The following is a 21,537-nucleotide window of genomic DNA, read 5'->3' on the forward strand; positions in this document are numbered from 1 at the left end:
TTATACTCTCTATATTCCTTTTGCAGAACTTCCTTTTCTTTTCCTGGATGCAATCTCTCATCTATCTCCTCTGCTTCTTCTTTCACCCTCTGAATGTTGATGTACTCAGGACTCAGCCCTCAGATGTCTTCTTTTCTCTACCCACATTTTCTTCTTATGTGGTCTTATTTACTTCCATAGCTTTAAATATTATTTATATGTTGGTTACTCCAGCCTTTCCTAGTACACTGTATAAGATAGCTCTCCTTAGCCACTGCCATCTGCCCCATCACTCTCTATTTCCTTCCTTTCCTGTATTTTCTTCATTGTTCTTATTGCTATGTAATGATTCTAGTATGTTGTCTATAGTGTAGTACAATTAGCACAGTAGAGTAAACATTATATAACTCCATAAGGAAATATCTTTGTCTATTTTGTTAAATGTTATAATTTGAATACTAGAAAATACTTTGTCATCATGTTTCACAAATTTTTTTGAGTGAATAAATATCTCTGAGAATATGAAGTCAGATTTTAAAGTGTCTCCTTTCATTTTTTAAACTGTTTCTCTTTCCTCCTTTCCCTTTTTCTATAGGTTATTTAAAGACAAATGTAGGCTTTTCTTTAATCCCTAGATATTTTTGGCCATTCAAATAATAATAATTATTATTATTATCATCATCATCGAAAATACAGATTGGAAGTGATGAACATGAAGAGAATATTTATTGCCTGGTAGGCTTCACTGTAACATGATCAGGCAGGAATTTTGCCATTTTGTTAGGAACCTCAAATGTCAGGATCTGGGGTCTTTTCTACTAGGCCAATCCATTAACCCACAATTTTCCATTTTTTCTTTCTGGAGGTATAACTAGGGTTGCTATTCACCATGTATTCAATGGTATAACCATTGCAGTTTTCAAAATATTGACACACACAACAGAAGCCCCAGGCCCCCCATTTCATCACTGTCTAGCAATAGCAAGTATAGCTGAGAGCCAGTAGGTCCACTGGGACCCTGCTCTAGTACTATTTATTACCAGCATCAGTGACTATGATATACTCATTGCCATGTTCCATATGTATGTAAGCCACTTCTCCATCATCTAGAAAGAGGACGGATGTTCACAGTCACTGTGCCTACTCACCCTCCATGCTCTTATTTAACGCGTACCCTCCTCACACTTGTCTTTTGTTATACCAGGTGTCTCTGAGCCTGGAGCCTGTATGTGTTGTCATCTTTGAAAGGAAAACCTCCAGTATTCTGACAAGGAAGGGTAAGTATATGTTGATTTCTAAATATCCTTTATAAAGTCTTTCAACCAATCTTTCTCCAGCCCAAATATGTACCTATGTCTTAAAAAATTCCTAGCATCTCTCACAATCGAAACTTCTTAGAGTTTTGCAGTGTGAATACACCAGCTTCCTGTTCGTTTACTCAATCCATTCTGATTTATGTTTCAGCTTTTTCTGCCTTTCTAAGTCAGAAACTCATCCTTGTGCTTTCTAGATACCTCAAATTTAGCTATGGTTGCCTTCTTTCCAATTCTATTTGTCTATTTAGGTTTAAACTTTTTTTTTCTTTGCTGTCTTTTTATATTAAATTGGGTTTCAGGACAGAGTGGAGATAGATGAATGTGTTCAATCCACTACCATAACTGGTATGGATTTTGACCAATAAATTTCACTAACTAGATCCTAACTCAGTCATCTGTTGGTCTTATATATGAGAAATACCGCATGGCCAACATCTAAAAATAATGATCATGAATCTTTCTGCTAAAAAAAATTACTTTTACACACATATACACATATGCATATATTCATTCTAACTCCATAGGAGAAATAGTTTTCCAAGTCAACCTATAGATATGCCCAGGGTTCTCCTTTGAAGAGATTTAATCATCAGCTTGATTCTAAACAGATTTCATGGAACTGAACAAAGAAGGGCTTGTTCCAATTCTTTTAGGGCTTGTTTAAGAGCATGAAGTGCCTGCTATTCTAAGCCATTTCTTTCTAGAATTTCTATTAAATTGTTTATATTTGGACCATTTGTTGCAAGACAACTGCAATTCAAAATAAAAGGATATCTATGTGGTAGATATTTGTTTAGAGCTTGATGTCCTGTCAATTGTATTTGCTTGATTTTCCCCTCTTTTTTAGCAAGCATGGATTTTTCTGACTGATTGAACTAAATATAAACGATTTCTTTTGGCCCAAAAACTAAAATAAAGCTTATTGGATTGGAAACCTAATGTACCCAGTCTTAGGAGTATGCTGGATGCCCAGAGAAAAAGTCTTTGAATAGCTTTTTAAGAATGATGTAAGAATAATTTTGAACTTCATAAACTTTTTTTAAAGACCTGAAATAAATAAACAAAAAAGTAATGGCCTTTAAAACACATGGCTATGACAGAGTTTGAAAAAAATATGTATTATTAAGAAAACTCAAGAGGTGGAATATGCAAAAAAAAAATGTCACATTTTTGGCCAAACAGCATATTAACTCCTCCAACCCCATGATCAGGGGGAATTCCTACCTCATAAATTTTGAAGGGAAGCAGAGCCAGCCTTTGACTATATAAGCCAACAAGGCCATATTATAAATTTCCCAGCCTCCTTTGCAGCTAGAGTATCTAGGTTGGCCAATCATGTTCACCCACGTAAGAATTTGAATCAGGAGCCAGTGATGCAAGAATGCAGGGCTTAGGGAGAATTTACTTTATTGGCAGCAGTGGCAGGGTGGTTAGGGGCTGTATCCAGAATCTAGTAACCACTGTGAAGATGGTGTCCAGTGTCATCTGTGGCCATCATGGCAGCAGCATCCTCATCAGACAAATTTCTCCTTCCATTCTGTCTCTCTCTATATATAATGAGCTCCTTTTCTGCTGAAATCAGATCGATTCAGTTTATCTTGCTTAAAACCAAACACACTGATGAATACTAAAACACTGACTCAACTCTAACAATCCTTTTAAATTACAAGTAACATTTCCATTGGAAAGGTTGGAGTTACTCAAAAAGAAATGGAGTGAGCTATGTTAGAAACTGAACTTGGAGGATTTTGAACAGGTTGGCCTATGTTTCCCTTCCCTTTGTTCTTCAATATAAAACTTTGCATTCTTAACAATGTTCAAATTCCCTTTGTCTCAGAAGATATTATAGTCTCCATTTAGAGGCTATAGTTAGAAGTGCTTTAGCATTTTTTGTAATACTAGGGTTTGCCAGACATAAACGAAGCAATATATTTTCGGCTTCAATGCAGAAAAACCAGGAAGGTTCATTTATGATTTTTTTCAGGATATGATGCCAAACATCCACAAGAAGATTCACAAATCAAAATGAGACCACCAAAGACAGCACTCTTCAAACTGGCCCTCCCTTAAGGTTGCATTTACAGGCTTGCTCTTTCTCTTTTCTGTGTCCTCAGCTGCTTGTCATGAGATGTAGATTATTGTGGTGGATAGAATAAAACGCACTGGGAAGGAATATAAAAGATATTAAAATATAAGCAATGGCTTCCATAAATCTCTGTGAAAGCTTACTCCTTAGAGCTGTGCTTGAGACGTTGAACCGCCTGCTCCCGTGATGCTCAGTCGGCACTCTTAAATTTTAAAAAATCTGCTAAGACCATACAAACTAACTAGTCACTGGTACCCAGGGAGTTGACAACTCAACTTATTGTCTAACCGTTGTGTGCAGTGAGAAGAAAGTTTAACATGTTGGCCAAGTGCACAGGCTTCAGAACCGGGCACCTGGCTCATTCCTGGCTTGCCTCCTGCTAGCTGTCTGATCCTAAATAACTCATTGGTCTCTCTGAACTACAGTTTTCTTATATATGAAAATGTCCTTAAAAATAACCGGTTTATAGTATTTGAGGATTCATGTAAAGGTATTTGTGTCACTGTCAACATGCCTAACACATATTAATAGTAAGAATACACTACATTACAGCAATCACTATTATGATCAACAGACTCACTCTTGGTCCCTAGTCTTCAGCATCTTCTATTGGGTAGGTCTCTGGCTGGCTTTCCTCATGAGTCAGCTGCAGGAATCTGTCATGCCTTATGTTTTGTGTTTTGGCAATGACTCATTTTACTACTTGGCTCTGTCCTCTACCACTGATACACATGCTCCCTTCATTCTTAAACACGTCCAGTCCCACATGGCCAGTTTCCATTTCTATGTCAAGCAAAATCTAAGTGTTATGACAGTCTGCATTAATGGAAACAACAAACTAAAACTTGTCATTCCTGTCACTCTGCACCAGTGACAACCCTTTACTTGTGTAACTTCTTACAAATGTCATTCATCCTATTACAGCAAAGCCAGAGAACCAATAGAAGTCCAGTCTGGACAGGGTCAGGCACTGTATCCCTATCCACATGGAAAGACGATACATTGCCCTTTTTGCTTCTGGCCCATTGAACCAATCCACTTACTCAAGCATCACAAAACTTTAAGTTTCCAAGGTACACTGTAAATAACAGCCGATATGCAAATCAGTTGCTCAGGGTGTCCTCTTATGTATTCTCAGCTGCTTTTGTTTTGATATTACCTTCACCCAACCTCAGGCTCGGCATCCTTGGCTCCTTTGGATTTGTTTTCTCTGATATTGAGTTCTCAGATTGCTCGTGTTGATTTTCATGTGGCCCACTCTCCTGGCCCTAGGCATTTCTATTAGGTAAAAATCCTCTGCTTTAGTTTAGGCTTCACAGAAAACATAATCCCTGTTTTAAGTCATGGAGTGTGTGGCAGTAAAGAACACCATTCTAGAAATTCACTTATCTAGGCTCAGCCCTACTTTTTTCACTTTCTAGCTATGTGGCCGTGGTCAAGTGCCTTAACCCATCAGAATCTCCATATTTCATCTGAAAATTGGTGTTTATATTGCTAAAACTATCATACAAGAATCAAATGAGATACATAAAATTCTTAAAAAGTGCTTTCTAAACTACAAGGGCATTATGAACTACTCAACACTAAAATAAAAGATAGCTCGTAAAAGGTCAGCAGGTAATAAAAGGAGCTATAATCTCCCTTGTCCAAAATAAAGATCCATTCTTCTTAAGACGCATTTCTTGAGTTAATCCCTAATGCCAACACTTTAAAGCAAATAGAAACAATAATCTTCAGGGTCAGAAAAATTAAAATATTTGCCACTTTTTTCCTTCATAATATTTATTATGAGCTTTTTAGCTTTTACAACTTAAAAGAAATTATTAACATGAAAATTGTAAATTACCTCTTGCAAAATTAGACTGGTGAAGACATGAGATTTTTGCTATATTTTTGCATATAAAATACATTTTCTTCGTATTAAGAAAACATGTTTCACCTAAGTCTTCCTTTTGTCATATCCCTGATGACACAAAACAGAGCAGTTTCCTTCATTCAGGTTGAGTAATGGGCAAGTGCAGTTCCCATGAAATGAGATTGCTTGCTGTTGATAAAATAGTACATTGGGTCACCTCATGCCTAGCAAACTTACGCCAGGACTGAATAAAAGAAATGGGTCTCCATTTGCATGTGAGGAAGTTTGAGACGTGAAGGTTGACTTGTGTTCATTTAGGACTGCTATCTGATATCTGGATTTCCAAGGCAGGACCTGTGGCACACTTGCAAGATGAAACTAAACCCTTCCTTCAGGAACTAAGAAAGAAAATGTTTCAATATTAACATCTGAGGTTCCCTGTAAGACACAATTCTCCAAGCCTAAGGAAAGAATTGATTCAACTGAGAATCAAAATGTCTTCTAATTATCCTGTGTGATAGAAAAACAGAGCAATTAAGGAATTGATCCAGTTATATGATGTACACACACCCACCAGTTACACAGCTAACTTGACATTCACTGCTCAGTCCCAGAGTCTTTGTTCTTTAAAAAACCCTTTTCCACATCTCTTCAGGCAATTTGATTTATCATAAATTGTACTGTTACCAACATTCCCTGAACATTTGCTTTTTTTTCCCACTATGAAATTAACTCAGACGTAACAGATGAATGCTTGAACTAGCTCTGCTCTGTGTATGTGTGTGTTGACTGTGAAGTGGTTCTGTCACTGCTGGATGTCATCTCTAGGCACCGTGCTGCAATCTGTGTGTCCTCAATCTGGACAATGGAGGAGAGAATGTGGGATCCTTTGGTCACAGGTCTTAGAGGCTTAATAGGGATGGCCAATCAGCTTTATCCTCCCATGCCAACTCCAACAATTGATGGTAGCTGCTGGAATGTTATGAGAGGGATTTTGAGATTGGGTCAAGACTTGGTAGGAAAAAGTGTAGTGATTAATTAGCAATGCTGACTGTGGGCTCAGGAATAAGAGAAGCTGCACCTGTGCCATGTATTTCCCTTCCCTAGGAGCACTCAGGTCCTTGAGTGTAGCAAACCCATCTGCCTAGGGAAGCAGCATGATAATTCCTTGTGGCAAGAGGTTCAACCTGGAAGAGGGCAAGATTTAGAATGTGGGATATTTATATAGCACTTTGCCCTTTACAAAATGTTTTCCCCACATAGGATATCAGTAATTCCTCCCATTCCTACCCATGGGGCAGGTGTCAATTTTATCTTCATTTTGCCGCAAAGGGATTTAAAGCTAAGGGAATAAAAATGACTAGCCTGAGGTCCCACACGGGTCATAAATGTCAGACTCACTACCTAAACCAGACTTCCTGCTTCTAAGTCCTGTGCTGGAGGGTAGTGAGTCAATCAAGCACTAAGTTTCCCCTAGAGTCAAAGGATGAGACCACACGTTTGCATTGGATTTGTGTAGCCTCTGAAGCACATCTGGATTTCAACACAGAAGCACAGCACACACACTCAAATCCAGTACGGGCACACTCGTGCTTTTTTATTCCTTTTCAGGCAGGCTTCTTTGTGAAAGCATTACAATGGTTTTCATCACACACACATAGAACAGGCAAACAGTTGTTGCTAAATAAAATATAATGCACCTTATTTAAAATGGCTTATCCTGCTTTATTTGTAAATTGATGTTAATCCAACTACTTAGTCTGATATGTTAATGCCTTTGCTACCTATCTTCTGCAGCGTAAAAAGTGAGGTGACTGTTTTGGAAAGAATTAACTTCTTTCTTGAGGGCAAAAGGCTAAACTCCCTCCTGAAGATTCTAGCCAATGATTCTGATTAGGACACACAGATGTACCTGATACAAATGAAGTCTCAGACCACAGATATTTAATGATTTGGGGGAAAGTTTGGGTACAATAAACTCCCTTCACAATTTTGCACCAACGTCACATATCTTGAAATAAAGAAGATATTAAGAATTTCCCCATTTCCAATGCTTAGGATCATATGTAGGAGAATGATTAAACTTACATGAGCGATTTATAATGTTCACAGTGATTCTGCCTGTATTAAATCTCAGCATCAAAACAGTCTGTGAGATAAATATCATTTTTTCTCACTTTTCAGGTGAGAGAACCAATATACACAGAAGCAAAGGAGTGACTTGTCCTACTAAAAATAGTCCCTTTAAAATTCAAATCTGGCATTCTTTAGGCCTTATCTTCTATTGTTTCACTTATAGCACCCTCTCCATAGAAGTAAATACTACCTTACATGTGTATAGCACTTCACAGTTTATAAATTCTTTTCATTCAAATATTTTAATTCATGGTTTTGCTACTTTAATTCAAACATTTATTCACCATCTACAATGTACCTGCCAGACATTATTTTAGGTACAAATGGTATAAGGTCTCTGCTGTATTCGTGTTTATATTATTAGTTGGAGGGAGACAACTGAAGAACAAGTAAGCAAACAAATTAAAATAAATTCAAATGGTGATAATTAGTACCAAGAAAATAAAACAGGATAATGTGATGGTCTATGACCAGTTGGTGGTAGGAATGAAATGTACCAGTGTGAAGCATTTGGCGGGGTGAATAGAAAAAGCTTATTTGAATAAAAGATGTCATGTGAGCTGACAGCAAGATGGCAAAGAGAAAGCAGAGGGTGTTGGGGGAAAAGCATTTCAGTCCTGATGTGGGAGAGAGGTTGATATTTGCGCAATAGAAAGAAGGCGCGTGTAACAAGAACTGAATGAGCAAAGGGAAAGAAACAGAAGAGGAGATTGAAGAGATAAGCACAGGCTACGACAGAAGGGTCTTTTAGGTCATTTGTTAGAATTGCACTCCGATGTTTACAGAATGACTTTGCAGAGTTTTTAGAAAATTTAATTCCCACAATAATCTGTGTTAGGTTTGTTTAACAAATTAGAAAACTTGGAGATTTACCTAAGGATACACAACTAATAAACAACAAGACTCCAGTCTTTAGGATCCTAGACTAGGCTTACTTCCTCATATCCTAAAGGAAAAAATGAAAACGAACTCACAAAGGAGGAATATAGTACAGCATCAGGTGACTATCCCGTGAATATAATGGGTGAATTTCCTAGGGCAGACACAGGGCTCACTCATTATGGGAAGTCTTACAACTGTTTGGCTCCAGCTGGAAGAAGATACTACATTTCTGAAGGACTTTTGGCTTAAATTTAAGACAAATATTTTATTAGAGTTACTATTGAATATTTAGCATTATTGAATTGCTCCTAAAGCCTAATTTGTTTGACAGATTGCTTTGGGAAAGTAGCCAGTGAATGCCCAATTCTAGGGGATGAAGAACAATCACAATCATCAAGCAACAAGCTTTGCGTTACTTCTCTTTCCACCTTTGCCTCCCATTTCACACTGCTGATCAACGGATGGTAACTCATGCATGTGGCTAAGATGGAAATAGTCCTTCCAGCACACAACCTGAAATCTAGCTCATTCATTCATTCATCACCCATAATATCACTACAGCCCATCTTTCCCTCTACCTCTTTAAGGCAAATTGCATGAGATTAATCATTCATTCATTCATTCATTCAGAGCATCTATCTGTGTTATGGACTGAGTCTTTGTGACGTGTTGAGTATATGAATGCCATGCAGTCTGAGACCTTACAGCTTTCACAACCCAGTGGTCTCTCAGACTTACTACCTCTTATGACCCCTTTTGTTCTCATTGTTCCGTTTAACTTGAGTCCACTAGCACAAAAGTAATGCAGTTGAAGAAAAAAAGTTGCTTTGGACATTGCCCTATCCTTCTAAGAATATTACCAGCTGCCACTCAAGCTTTATGACCCTCACAGGCATCAGGGAAAGAATACAGCTATGTCCCTTAATTGTCTGATTTCTGTGTGCTAAGGAACAGCCTGTACTTATTATCTTCCATTATTTTTAACTAATACCCCCACATGCTCATTTTCAAAAATCTTTCCTCTAAAATTGGTTTCCCTTCTTTGTCTTGCCTATCCTGCTTCCCAGCACCTCTGTGGCTTTTGTCCAGAAGAGGGCGAGATCACCTTTGCTACTTAGAATTCATCTCGCTCTTTTTTTTCTTTTTGCAATTAAATATGATTCATTGATCTCTTGGTCGCTTAACTTTCTCTCCTGAATGAGAAAGTCAAAGTCCTTGAAATTTCTCCAGCAAAATTTATATTATGGGTATTTGTATTGCATTATGTGATTTTTAAGAGGACTAGCAAGAAGCTCTAAAATGGCAAATAATGAATTATAGCTGAATAGGAGAAACCTGTGAAGAGTTAGGACCAATGATCACTGTAGCCTTTCCCATGCTTTTGCAATTAGGTTTTGCTAATACACAGACTCTTAGCATGCTGTATTTCAGGGAACCTTAGAAATTACCTGGAGATGCCATCATGCTGTGTTAAGGAGACTGAGGCATAGGGAAGAAATAACTTACCTGCTAGAACTACTATGACGTTAAACTGCAGAAAAAGATAATAATTCCATATCCATACACATAAACAATTTAATAAGGGGATGCTTGTAAGAATATTATCTGGGCTTATCATTCTCAGCAAAGGAACACAGGAACAGAAAACACCACATGTTCTCACTCATAAGTGAGAGTTGAACAATGAGATCACATGGACACAGGGAGGGGAACATCATAGACTGGGGCCTTTTGGGAGGTGGGGAGCAAGGGGAGGGAGAGAACAAATACCTAATGCATGCAGGGTTTAATACCTAGATGACGGGTTGACAGGTGCAGCAAACCACCATGGCACGTGTATACCTATGTAACAAACCTGCACGTTCTGTACATGTATCCCAGAACTTAAGGTAAAATTTAAAAAAATAAAAGGAAGAAGCCTGAATCTTCCCGCTCATCATGATGAAAAAAAGAAAAAAAAAAAGAATATTACCTGGGCTTTTCTTGCCATCTCAAGCTTTATCATTCATTTCCCCCAGATCATCCTGTATCTAGAGTGACAGCTGTCCCCTCCTCTGCCTCCTTTGCCTAGACCTCATGACAATGGGGAGGTTCCATTGCATTTGTACTCTACTTCCACACTGGGAGCAGCACTGGCCCTGACCCACAGCCCACTTGGCTGAAGCCCTAAAAATCTACTTAGCCCTCACCATCCACAGGGGTCAGGGCACATCAAGGGAAGTGCTCTGCTAGGATCCTGCTTCAAAAATGTCCTATTGCCTAGAATCCTAAATAAACATCCCCAACCCCCATTGCGAGCACAGCATATCACCTGCAGGTTAGATGCACTGGTTAACAAAACAAGTCCCAATCATATACAAGTTGGTCACACTCGATGTTATATTCAAATTCCAGGCCAGACCCCCTCTTCCGGAAGAAGTAGCAACCCTGAGGCTATATTTATCCCTATCCCAGTCCTCACTCACTCTTTTCTCCCATAGCCCCTATTACTGAGGCTTAACAAGCTAGTAGGCCAAGGTCATATAAGGTATGATGATGAATACAATATGTTTATTTTCTAGGTAGAGACTAGGACTCATCTTTGACAAAGTTCATTCTTGGTGATACTTTCTGTTCTGTTTCCCTGCACCTGTGTGATTGCCCCCAGTCAGAAGACACATTAACCACTTGAACGTCAGCATCACTGGCAGTGTTTTTCCACAGAGTGATTTACACAGTAAGCTTTCTCTTATCCTAAAGTGCAATGATTCACAGGTTTGAGTGTGCATTAGAATCACCTGGAAATCTTTCTAAAAGTACTGATGATCTGATCTGGGCACGGTGGCTCACACCTGTAATCCCAGCACGTTGGGAGGCCAAGGCGAGCAGATCACTGGAGCCCAGGAGTTTGAGCAACATGGTGAGACCACATCTCTACCAAAAATACAGTTAGCCAGGCATGGTGGCATGCACCTGTGGTCCCGGCTACTCAGGAGGCTGAAGTGGGAGGATCACCTGAGCCTGGGAGTTCAAGGCTGCAGTGAGCCACGATTGCACCACCGCACTCCAGCCTGTGTGACAGAGTGAGACCCTGTCTCTCAAAAACAAAATCAAACAAACAAACAAAAAACTGATGACCAAGCCTCATGATGATTCATTAAATTTGAATCTCAGAGTATGGAGCTGGGCATTGGCATGGCTTAAAACTTCCCCAGGAATTTCAACTTTTCAGTTAAAGGCTGTTTAGAGTTTGGGGCACTGTGAATACTGAGTGGATAACATTTCTTTGGGAGGGGCCCTTTTCCTGGTACTTCAAAAACCAACCCATACGAACTATTACATACTTCGCCCATATTCTAAACAAGTTTTCCTGAAAGCCTATAAGACAGCATGAGAGACTTTCTGATGTCTTTCCCAGGAGTTTCTGAAAAGAGAATTAAGCTCATAGTTTGGGGAGGAAGCTTAAAGTATTCCACCCCTTAGCTGTGGCCAAGAGTTAAGAAGAACTGGTAGGTGCTTGAAACAAATAGAAGCAGAAGTAAAAATCTCAAAGAAGGGGCCAGATATCATGTCCAAAGACAAATGGACCATGAATCCTGCTTGGTTCTGAGGTGTGATGCAACGACTAGGGGGAGTTTAGCTTATGGGAAGAGGACAGGGATACAAGATGAATGCAATAGGAGTATAGGGCAGAAGGGTCATTCAAGGACATGAGAGGGGTCATGGTGGGAATTGGGGCTCTTTGACAACTGGCTTAGGTGTAGGGTAGACATATGATTTAGGCATATGTTTGGAGAAAATAGGGAAAACCCAGGTACGCAGGAGATTAGAACAGAAGAGGACATAAGAATTTCAGGGGGGCGGGGAGGTTTCTACATTGCAATGTTACTGAACTGGGATGCTGAGATGAATTCCCACTCCACCAATTCATAGGAAGGTTATTGATACACCAAACCACAGGAGATAGGTTATTGCTATCCTCTAGTTAGTCCCAGAAGAGGGGAGAGAATAGCCCACTGAGAGGCTGGAGTTCATCATCAGGTGCTGAGATGGCATGAGTCTCATCCCAAAGACAGACAGTGTAGAGCTTCAAGGACACCATTAGCCAAGAAACACACTGAGCTTGCCACAGCATGCCGGAGAGGAGCTGAAGCCTTTTCATTTGAAAATCATGTGGAAAATTGACAAGAGAGACTAGAAAGTTTGAGGATACATGGGGACAAATATCTTGGTAACAGATCATTAAAAATGTTTAGGTATTAAGAATAAATGAAAAACATGTTAGCATTTAGGTGGAATAGCCAGAATGTCACTATAACAGAGAATAAGTCAGTTCCCTGTCACTAGAGGTGTTTTGGTTAAAGCTGAAAGACAGACGATGGGCTCTCCTTTCCGGGACACCATTCAGTGACTGTGGGATGTTCCTTGGCCAAACAAGGGAAGAATGCTGACAAGGAAGGAAAAGGAAGACTTAAAAATCAGGAGCTGAACAGGGGGATGTCCAGGACATCAGCTGTGTAGCAGGCTAGAGGGCAAACAATCCGTACGGCAGCGAGAAGTAGGGAGCTCTGGAAGCGGAGTCTCCAGGGAAAAGCAGGTGAGTGTGTTGTGGGAGGATACACCCAGTAGAGAATAGTGTCAGATCTGGTGAGGTGCTTGAAAAAAATTAATACGATAACATCAAAAGAGAAATAGTCATAGTGATTTTTTTAACCATACCCAAGATAAAACAATGTTAGGAAGATGGAAGTGCCAGGATATAGAGGGTTTATAAGAACACTAAACTCTCATTTACAGTAAGGGAAAGTCAAAAGGAAAAGGTAAAAGCAATTTCTTTTGGGAGAGTTGGAGTTGTAGGGTAGGGAGCTAACTATTTTTTTATAAAAAACACATCTCAGCATTACATTATTTTTGTTCTAACTGGGTGCTTGCGCAACTTAGGTAAAAATAAAATTGAATAATTGTAGTTAATTAAAAAAAAAAAAAGAAGAGATAATGGACCAGTTAGTAATGGAGATATTGAAGAGGAAATTCTATGGTCACCTGCACCAGATAACAAGGTTGCTTTTTTATCTCCAATTTAAAAATGCCCATGTTTCTAGGTCCTCTCTCCTTTCCTTGGTGTGCTCCGTTCAGCTCAGTATGTGGGCTGTAGAGATGCAAGGGTGCAGGTGGTCAATGTAGGTTGGGCTGGAAGCACCGAAGGTTGGAGTAAGATATCTTGCTCCTGATGACCTCAGTTCTCATACTGAAATCCAAATCTAGGTGTTCAAGCAGTGTAGACCGTGAACCCTAAAATTCTACATGTTTCTGGAAGGCAGTAAGAGAAAATGCCCCACAGGTGATTTAGCGATGACCCACTTCCAGCGTTATGAGGTCAATTTTGATGGCTTATCGATCATTTAAAAGCCTTTGTTTTCAAGGGAGTGCCTTTGTGTGTTTGACATCTGTACTCCCACAGAGACTTGACTCTAATAACCTAATAAGCCATACACAGGTCAGTGGTCACCCCATGGTGCTGCCAGGGACTTGCATACCTGGACTTAGGATCAGACAAACCTTCATTCAAGTCCTAGCTCTGACACTGATTTTCTGTGTGGCTGTGGACATTTTACTTGATCTCTGTCAGCCTGGTTTCCTCAGCTGCAGAAGGATGGTCACAATCATTCATTCCATGGAGACTTTGAGGAGGGAAAAAAGCAAGATAACTCACGTTTGTTCATGTGTTCATCAATGTTGGCAGTAAGTGCTAGCTTCCTGTGATTCCAGTCCCTCGTTCCTCTCCGTGTCTCACTCAGTTAGACGGCCACTGAACAGGCGGGCGCTCTTCCAGCTTCCTCACGTGGTGCAGAGCACACTGCTGCTTTGTAATGCATACTAATTATGATGATGACCAGCCAATTGTCTCCTCTCTGGCAGTGAGACACTGTCATGAAAAAAGCAGCGAAAGCACCTCTATTGCCCTCTGCATAACTGTGGTGCCGAGCAAGATAGCACTTCCATAATCCTTCTAGAACCCTGACCCTCCAGTGGCAAATAGAAACGCTGATTTCTCTGAAGTTGCCAGCCACGAAAATACTTTCTGGCTCGATGAGGCTGAAATGCACGCTGCCTGAGAAAGAAAAACCTTTGTCGGCTTTGGGAGTGTTAATGATGTTATGCCCCATGTGCTTCGCAAAAGGAAAGAGAAAAAATCGAGGAATAAGCTGCCTCCAGAGTTGCAGAATACCTGAAATGTGCCCAAAGAAAGAAATTCTCATTATATTCATATACTGTATGCTTCACTTCTCCAGAATGTCATGAATACAAATGTTAACTCCGTATGCATACGTCAACCAAAAAGACAATGGTTTGCCTCAAAACCATGGAGATCCTGCGTTTTCATCTGGTTCCGTATCTCCTTTCCATTTCTCCTTCCTGGGTTCCTCACGCCTCTCTCCTGAGCATTACAGGTTTTCTCTAATGTCTCTGAGATTTGGTGGACGTGCATTCCCAGGGTGGCTGAGCAGTCTTCCCGTTACAGCAAGACAGGCCTTCTGCTTATCTCCTTCCTGTCCACTAAGGCAGCTGACTTGGGAGGAGCCAGGGTCACCGAAGTGTCTCCCAGCTGCCCCGCCCCTCCCAGAAGCATATTTTGTTTCTAGTCTTCCATATCCTCAGAACATTCCCATGGCAAATATTACTTGTGTATGACATGAGTAATCTTGAATCATCTCTTTGAGGGATTTTATGTCATTTTATTTCTGTTATAAATTATGTATCTGCCACTGGATAGCTCCACACTCTCCAGCTTCCTGGTGTCACCCTCTTCTTTTTTATTAAACTAGAAATGCTCGACCCCAGTTCCATTTATTCTGAAAGCCCAGGACATCCCACTGACATTCTTGTTGCAGGAAGGGGTTTATGTTTCTCTTAGTGTTCCTGAAGATTTTGTCTCTCTCCATCTCTTCTGGTTTTTTGTTTCTGCTGAACTCTCTATTCTTAATCTTATCTCTCTCTTGCAATTACTGTCTCTTTTTGTACCACTTTGTCCCATATAGGTAACAACCTTTTTCCTCTATTCCCTTACATTACCACAAATCAAGCTGTTATTTCTATCACATTTTTACTGAAAATTTGAGGTAACCTAAGATATGCATGGCAGACACAAAATAAGTCAACTCAGAAAAGGCTTGACTGTGCTAAAATTATTTTTTGACTCCTTCACTCAGATGCTTTTTTTTTCTAGACAAGATAAATGGTACTTCATGGACCAAATACAGTCCAAAGACATATATAATTTGGCCAGCAGAGTAGTTAAATACAATTTTAATTAGTTCCCAACATTTTTTTAAATGAGATTTTTTTCAGATGTTGACTTTTCTTGAAAGACTGGACGATCTGACAGTGGCTGGATCTCCACCTCTGCATGGTAATGACTGGCTGGGGCAAAGCAGCACTGCCCTTGGCCAGGCCTTGCCTTCTGAAGCACCATCAAGCCTGCCCTCCTCGGCTCCCAGCTGCGTTACGGCATGAGCCCTGCCTGGCTTGTAAGTTTCGCTCTACACCGTTTCCTTCTACCTTTCTCCAAGGGTCCAGTTTCTTTCTCTAGCACCAACACATAATTCTAGCATTCCTGTCTCGTATCTTGCAGAGCATTTGTCTCTGCTAGGGCTGAATGTTTATGTCCCCTGAATGTTCGCCCCGAAAATTTGTATGTTGAAATCCTTACCCCAAGGTGATACTATCAGGAGGTAGGGGCATTTGGGAGGTAATTATATCATAAGGACAAAGGATTAGTGCCCTTACCAAAGAGACAGCAGCGTGCTAGTTAGACTTTTCCACGATGTGAGGACACAGCCGGGAGACACCATCTATGAACCACGAAACAGGCGTCTACCAGACACCGAATCTGCTAGCACATAGATCTTGAACTTCCCAGACTCCAGAACTGTGAGAAATAAATTTCTGGTGTTCGTAAGTGACCCGTTTTGTGGTATTTTGTTATAGCAGCCCAAACAGACTAAGACGGCCTCTCTGGGGCAACCCCGCTTCATCTAAACTGGCACAGACGCCTCCATCTTTTTATAACCAGAAAGGCTTCGTGAGATCTTCAGAGTGTTTCCCTCCACAGAACTCACTCTTCATGATATGAATTTTGCCCCTCCAGTAGAAGACAGAAGTAATTAGCTGTGGGCATTTGGTTCATGAAGTGCTCCCAAATCATGTGGCTAATAAGCAGCAAAGCCAAGATTCGAATCCAGTTCTCTTAGTCCCAGTCCAGTACCTCCTCACCACCATTAATATATCAGATACATTCTGTAACGGGGCGGGCTTTATTCTGGGAGGCAGGTTTAGAGAGGAGGTGAGAGGGAGGCACCTGCCAGCCGATGCTGAGCATTTACAAATGCCCAGCTGGGCATTGATCTGCCTGTGAACCCTCCCCCTGTCAGCAAATAAGGGGTCCTTACTTGTCCAACACCTGTGTCGGACAGCTGGTCTACATCTTCTTTACTGACATGCGTCCACGTGAGTCTTCGTCACATGCTTGAGAGGCAGGACAATGTCAAATTGCTATGAAAGTTTCTAAATGCTTACTCTTGATTTCTGTATTCTGTACACATTGACAACCGGTAAAAAGTACTTTGTGGAGTGGCATTAGTCGGTGCAGCACATTTTGAGGAGCCTTGGGCAGGAAAGGAGGAAGCGCCATCTGATTCCAGCTCCACCTCTTACCAGGTGAGTCAGCCTGGTTAGGGGCTGCATCTACCCCAGGGTCTGATTGTCGGTAATTGTTCCTGATGCAGGCTTGACTGTGCTAAACCACGTGCAGACTCAAGTACCCCACGTACTTGAGACAATAGTAATGAAAGAATGTCTTCACATCCTCCAAAACACCAAAGAAAGAAATAAAAATTTGAATATTATATTTTACAGAGAAACATTAATGTAGTAATTATGAGAAAATTCAGAACTTATTAGCCTGTTCTATACCTATCATACTGATACAGAACGGCTGGGCTCCCGGCTAAACCCCACCCTTAAGTCTGGAACTGCAGCCCTAAGTGAAAACAGCTGACCCCATTTTTTGCCCAAATGTTGCCTTTTTGGCCTGCCACGTCCCTATCTTGTGCCCATAAAAAGACTTCAGCTGGCAGAGCCACAGAGGCGGCTGATACAAGTGGTCAGGGATACAAGCTACTGAGTGTCGGGGATGAAAGCAGCTGAGAGTCAGAGACTGTGGATAGACACAGCTAACTTCAGACAGTGCGGCTTCAGGGAAAGATCATTTCTTCCTGTACCATCCCCTTTCCAGCTCCTATCTTGCTGAGAGCCACCACCCAATAACATCCTTCACATAGGCTGGGTGTTGTGGTTCACACCTGTAATCCCAGCACTCTGGGAGGCCAAGGCGAGAGGATCACTTGAGGTCAGGAGTTCGAGACCAGCCTGGCCAACATGGTGAAACCCTGTCTCTATTAAAAATATAAAAATTAGCCAGGCATGGTGGCACATGCCTGTCATCCCAGCTACTCAGGAGGCTGAGGCAGGAGAATTGCTTGAACCTGGGAGGCGGAGGTTGCAGTGAGCCTAGGTTGCACCACTGCACTCCAGCCTGAGCAACAGAGCAAGACTCCCCCTCCAAAAAAAAAAAAAATCCTTCACATACACTGCCCTTCAATCCATTCATGTGGCCTGATTTTTCCTGGACACCAGACAAGAACCTGAGTGTCAAGAGGGCAGGGGCTTGGAAGCTGCTGCGGGGCCTGCACAGAGCCTGGTTCCATCGGAGAGGAGCAGCCTGCTGGTTCCAGCGTTCATTCCATCCGGTTCCCGCACTTGCTTCCTCGCACATTCCCTCTTCCAAGGAATGGCCAGCAGTGGGCTGAGTGAAAGGAGCACTCCAGTTCCCATTCACGAAGGGAGTCAAGGTCAAGGGAGCAATCCCGCCTCAATACTATTTAGAAATGTTTTCACACTGAAGGTCACATAAGGATAGGACAAAAGAACAAATACCTTAATCTTTGACAACTTAGCAATTTTAAAGATCTTAAACTGGCCCTGACTATGTTTTTTACTTACTTTACGTGATTGTTATAAGTCATATATAGATACATATATGACAAATGTTTCATGATTCATCAGTGTTCTTTTAGTCACAATGTTAAAGTAGTTAAACTTTGGCTTTTAAAAGAAAAAAGATAAATGTCATTTTTATGTATTAATACATATATATAAAATTCCTGGAACTGGTGGAGATTGCAAACACCTGTGCATGCTTGCACCCTTGTATGCTTGCATGTGCTAAAATACACTGATTAAGAATTCAGCCTCTGGACTTAGGAGACAGTTTCAATTTGGTTCTGTCACATAATATTATAGTTGTATGACATTGGAAAACTTTCTCAATATTTTAGAGTTTCAGTTTTCTCATCTGCAAAATAGAGATAATGTTTGTACTTCTCATGAAATTAGTGTGAAAGACTAACTGAAATAATTCATGTAAAGCATTTAAAACATTGCCTGGCCCATAGTAAGTTTTCCAAACTAGTAGTTTTTAAAAAAAAAAACAAGCAATTACTGTGGCAAATGCACACAGATCTCCAGCAACCTCAATTCTTGCTTCCACAGAAGAAAGAATTCAACTGAGGGGCATAAGGCAGAAGGAGAGACCAAGATAAGTTTTAGAGCAGAAGTGAAAGTAAAGTACACTTGGAAGAGGGTCAAATGGGTGACTTAGGAGATCAGGTGCCGGTTTGACCCGACTTGAGGTTTTAGAGGTTGGCATACTTCCGGGGTCTTGCATCTCTTCTCCTCTGATTCTTCCTTTGGGGCGTGCTATCCGCATGTGCAGTAGTCTGCTGGTGCTTGGGAGGTGCCTCATGCTCAGTGTGTTTACTGGCATTGTACACATGCTGACTGGAGGCATTTTTCCCTTATCAGTTCAGGGTTCCCAGAGGAAGGTCATCTGCCATTTTGTCTCTTAATGCGCATGCTTGAGCTCACCCAGCCAGTTCCTGAGATCTTATCTGGAAGTTGTTGATCACCAGTTTCAGGTGTTTCTATCTGTTGAGAGACTGCCTTTCCCTGGCACTGGCTGCAACCCATTATTATTTTAGAGAAACTGTAAAACTGCCTGACCATCACCTGAGAGTTGCCTGACATTTCTGGTACTGGGCGGGAAGGGGTGTTGGCAGCAGGGGTCTCCTGCCCTGCTCTGACTAGCTGCCTATTGTAACATAATGAGTTAATAATTGCTTTATATTTATGGAGGGTAATATTGAAGCATGTGACTAAAGCATTGAAATATACATGCCCAAAATTGACAACACAGACAACCATTGCTGTGTTTTTTTATAATAGCTACAGTTAGGAAGATCTCGGGGGCTTTCCCCTGGGACCTCTGAAGGTTCACTGAGAAGTCAACTCACAAAAGGCAGATTCATAGGACAAAAGGCATATAAATTTATTTCATGTGTATACATGGAAACCTTCAGAGTAAAGATCCAACTTCCCAATGAGTTCAAGAAGCTTATATACCGTCCTGAGCTACAGAGAGAATGTGGGCTTGGATCCTGGCAAAACAGGTTATAGGAGGTGGGTGGAGAAGAATTCTATTAAAGAGTAATAAATAGTTATTAGGAAGAATGAATAGATGGTGAACAGGGATTGGGTTGTAAATAGGTCTTTTTGGAATTTAAATGATCCTTGGGGACAAGTCGTTATACTTGTAAAAGGGTCTGCTCACGTGTGGTCACGTCTTGGTCTTTTAGGTAAGAGGGAGGAGAAGAAAAACAATGGTTCTCCTTGATGGGTGTGGATCTTAGGCAGATAAAGGAACTTCAGCTCCTAGGGAGAGACAGTGGGGGTGCAGGAAGTCAGAGAGAGTTTGAGGCTTGTTCAGTTCAGTGTGTCAAAAATGCCATATTTTGAGGTATTGGCTTCTGAATCTCAACAAACTCAAATGCCCAATATGAGTTTATTTCAATCAATTGTGTATGCACACATATACTTGGAAGCGTCATTTTTTAAGAATTTCTTTTTGAGAAAGGGTCTTGCTCTACCACTCAGGCTGGAGTGCAGTGGTGTGATAATGGCTCACTGCATCCTCGACCTCCCTGGCTTAATCAATCCTTTCACCTCAGCCTCCCCAGTAGCTGGGAATACAGGTGCATGCTGCCAGACCCGGTTAATCTTTTTTTTTGTGTGTGTGTGTGTGTGTAGACACAATGTTGTTGTCAAGGCTAGTCTCAAACTCCTGGGCTCAAGCAATCCACCTGCCTCAGCCTCCCAAAGTGCTGGGATTATAGGCAAAAGCTACCACACCCGGCCAGCATAATTAAAATTTAAGATAATGTACATGAAAAATAAACTCTTCACCTTAACTTTGGTTTTCTATATAGAATAATTTTTTGTTTTTCTGTTTTTCTACAGTGATCATATAATATTTGGGTAGTAAAATTTTTTAAAAAGGTCCTGTGGAGTCCTGATAAGGTAAGTAAGCAACAATGAGGAAGGGGCCTGTCAGGCCTCTGAGCCCAAGCTTAGCCATCATATCCCCAGTGACCTGCACGTATACATCCAGATGGCCTGAAGCAACTGAAGAGCCACGGAAGTGAAAACAGCTTAACTGATGACATTCCACCATTGCGATTTGTTTCTACCCCACCCTAACTGATCAATGTTCTTTATAATCTCCCCCACCCTTAAGAAGTTTCTCTGTAATTCTCCCCACCTTGAGAATGTACTTTGTGAGATCCACCCCCTGCCCCCAAAACATTGCTCTTAACTCCACCGCCTATCCCAAAACCTATAAGAACTAATGATAATCCCACCCCCCTTTGCTGACTCTCTTTTCGGACTCAGCCCGCCTGCACCCAGGTGAAATAAACGGCCATGTTGCTCACACAAAGCCTGTTTGGTGGTCTTGTCACACGGACACGTGAGACAGGCCCCAAGTAGGGGAGAACAATTGTTCTGAGAGACAGTTAATCACAAACAACCTGCTGGCACAAAATCCTGTTCCCAAACATCTCATTCCACACATAGCCCCTCCAGCGTGACCTTGGAAAAGTTCCCTCCAGCCCCTGCCTCTTTGCAGATAGTCGCTTCTCTTCCTGTGCTTCCCCTTGCGCCCTTGCAACATAACTTTGTACTTTCTCTGATAAATCTGCCTTTCTTTACCTACAACTGTCTTGGTCAATTCCCTTACCACCTGCAATGCCGGCCCCAGACAGTCACACCTGGGACAGTGCTAAAACTGTAGCCTCTTTTTAAAATACCCCCGGATTTGTTTTCTAGGGTCATTCTCCCACCTGCCAGTA

The 21,537-nt window shown here is 41.2% G+C and overlaps 2 long non-coding RNA genes across 2 annotated transcripts in view; one reads left to right on the forward strand and one right to left on the reverse strand.

The window, feature by feature from the left end:
- Window positions 1-3,452, forward strand: part of LOC126948021 (uncharacterized) — a 46,074-nt gene extending 42,622 nt beyond the window's left edge. Inside the window, exons 4-5 of the long non-coding RNA XR_007723315.1 lie at window positions 1,184-1,256; window positions 3,280-3,452. This is a non-coding gene — a long non-coding RNA (uncharacterized LOC126948021). The remainder of the gene's footprint in view (window positions 1-1,183; window positions 1,257-3,279) is intronic.
- LOC126948020 (uncharacterized) overlaps window positions 1-14,084 on the reverse strand; it is a 96,558-nt gene extending 82,474 nt beyond the window's left edge. The window contains exon 1 of the long non-coding RNA XR_007723314.1: window positions 13,947-14,084. This is a non-coding gene — a long non-coding RNA (uncharacterized LOC126948020). The remainder of the gene's footprint in view (window positions 1-13,946) is intronic.
- Window positions 14,085-21,537: the final 7,453 nt, after the last annotated feature.

This window comes from Macaca thibetana, chromosome 2 (genome assembly GCF_024542745.1).
Source record: "Macaca thibetana thibetana isolate TM-01 chromosome 2, ASM2454274v1, whole genome shotgun sequence".
In the NCBI taxonomy this organism is placed as follows: Eukaryota; Metazoa; Chordata; class Mammalia; order Primates; family Cercopithecidae; genus Macaca; species Macaca thibetana.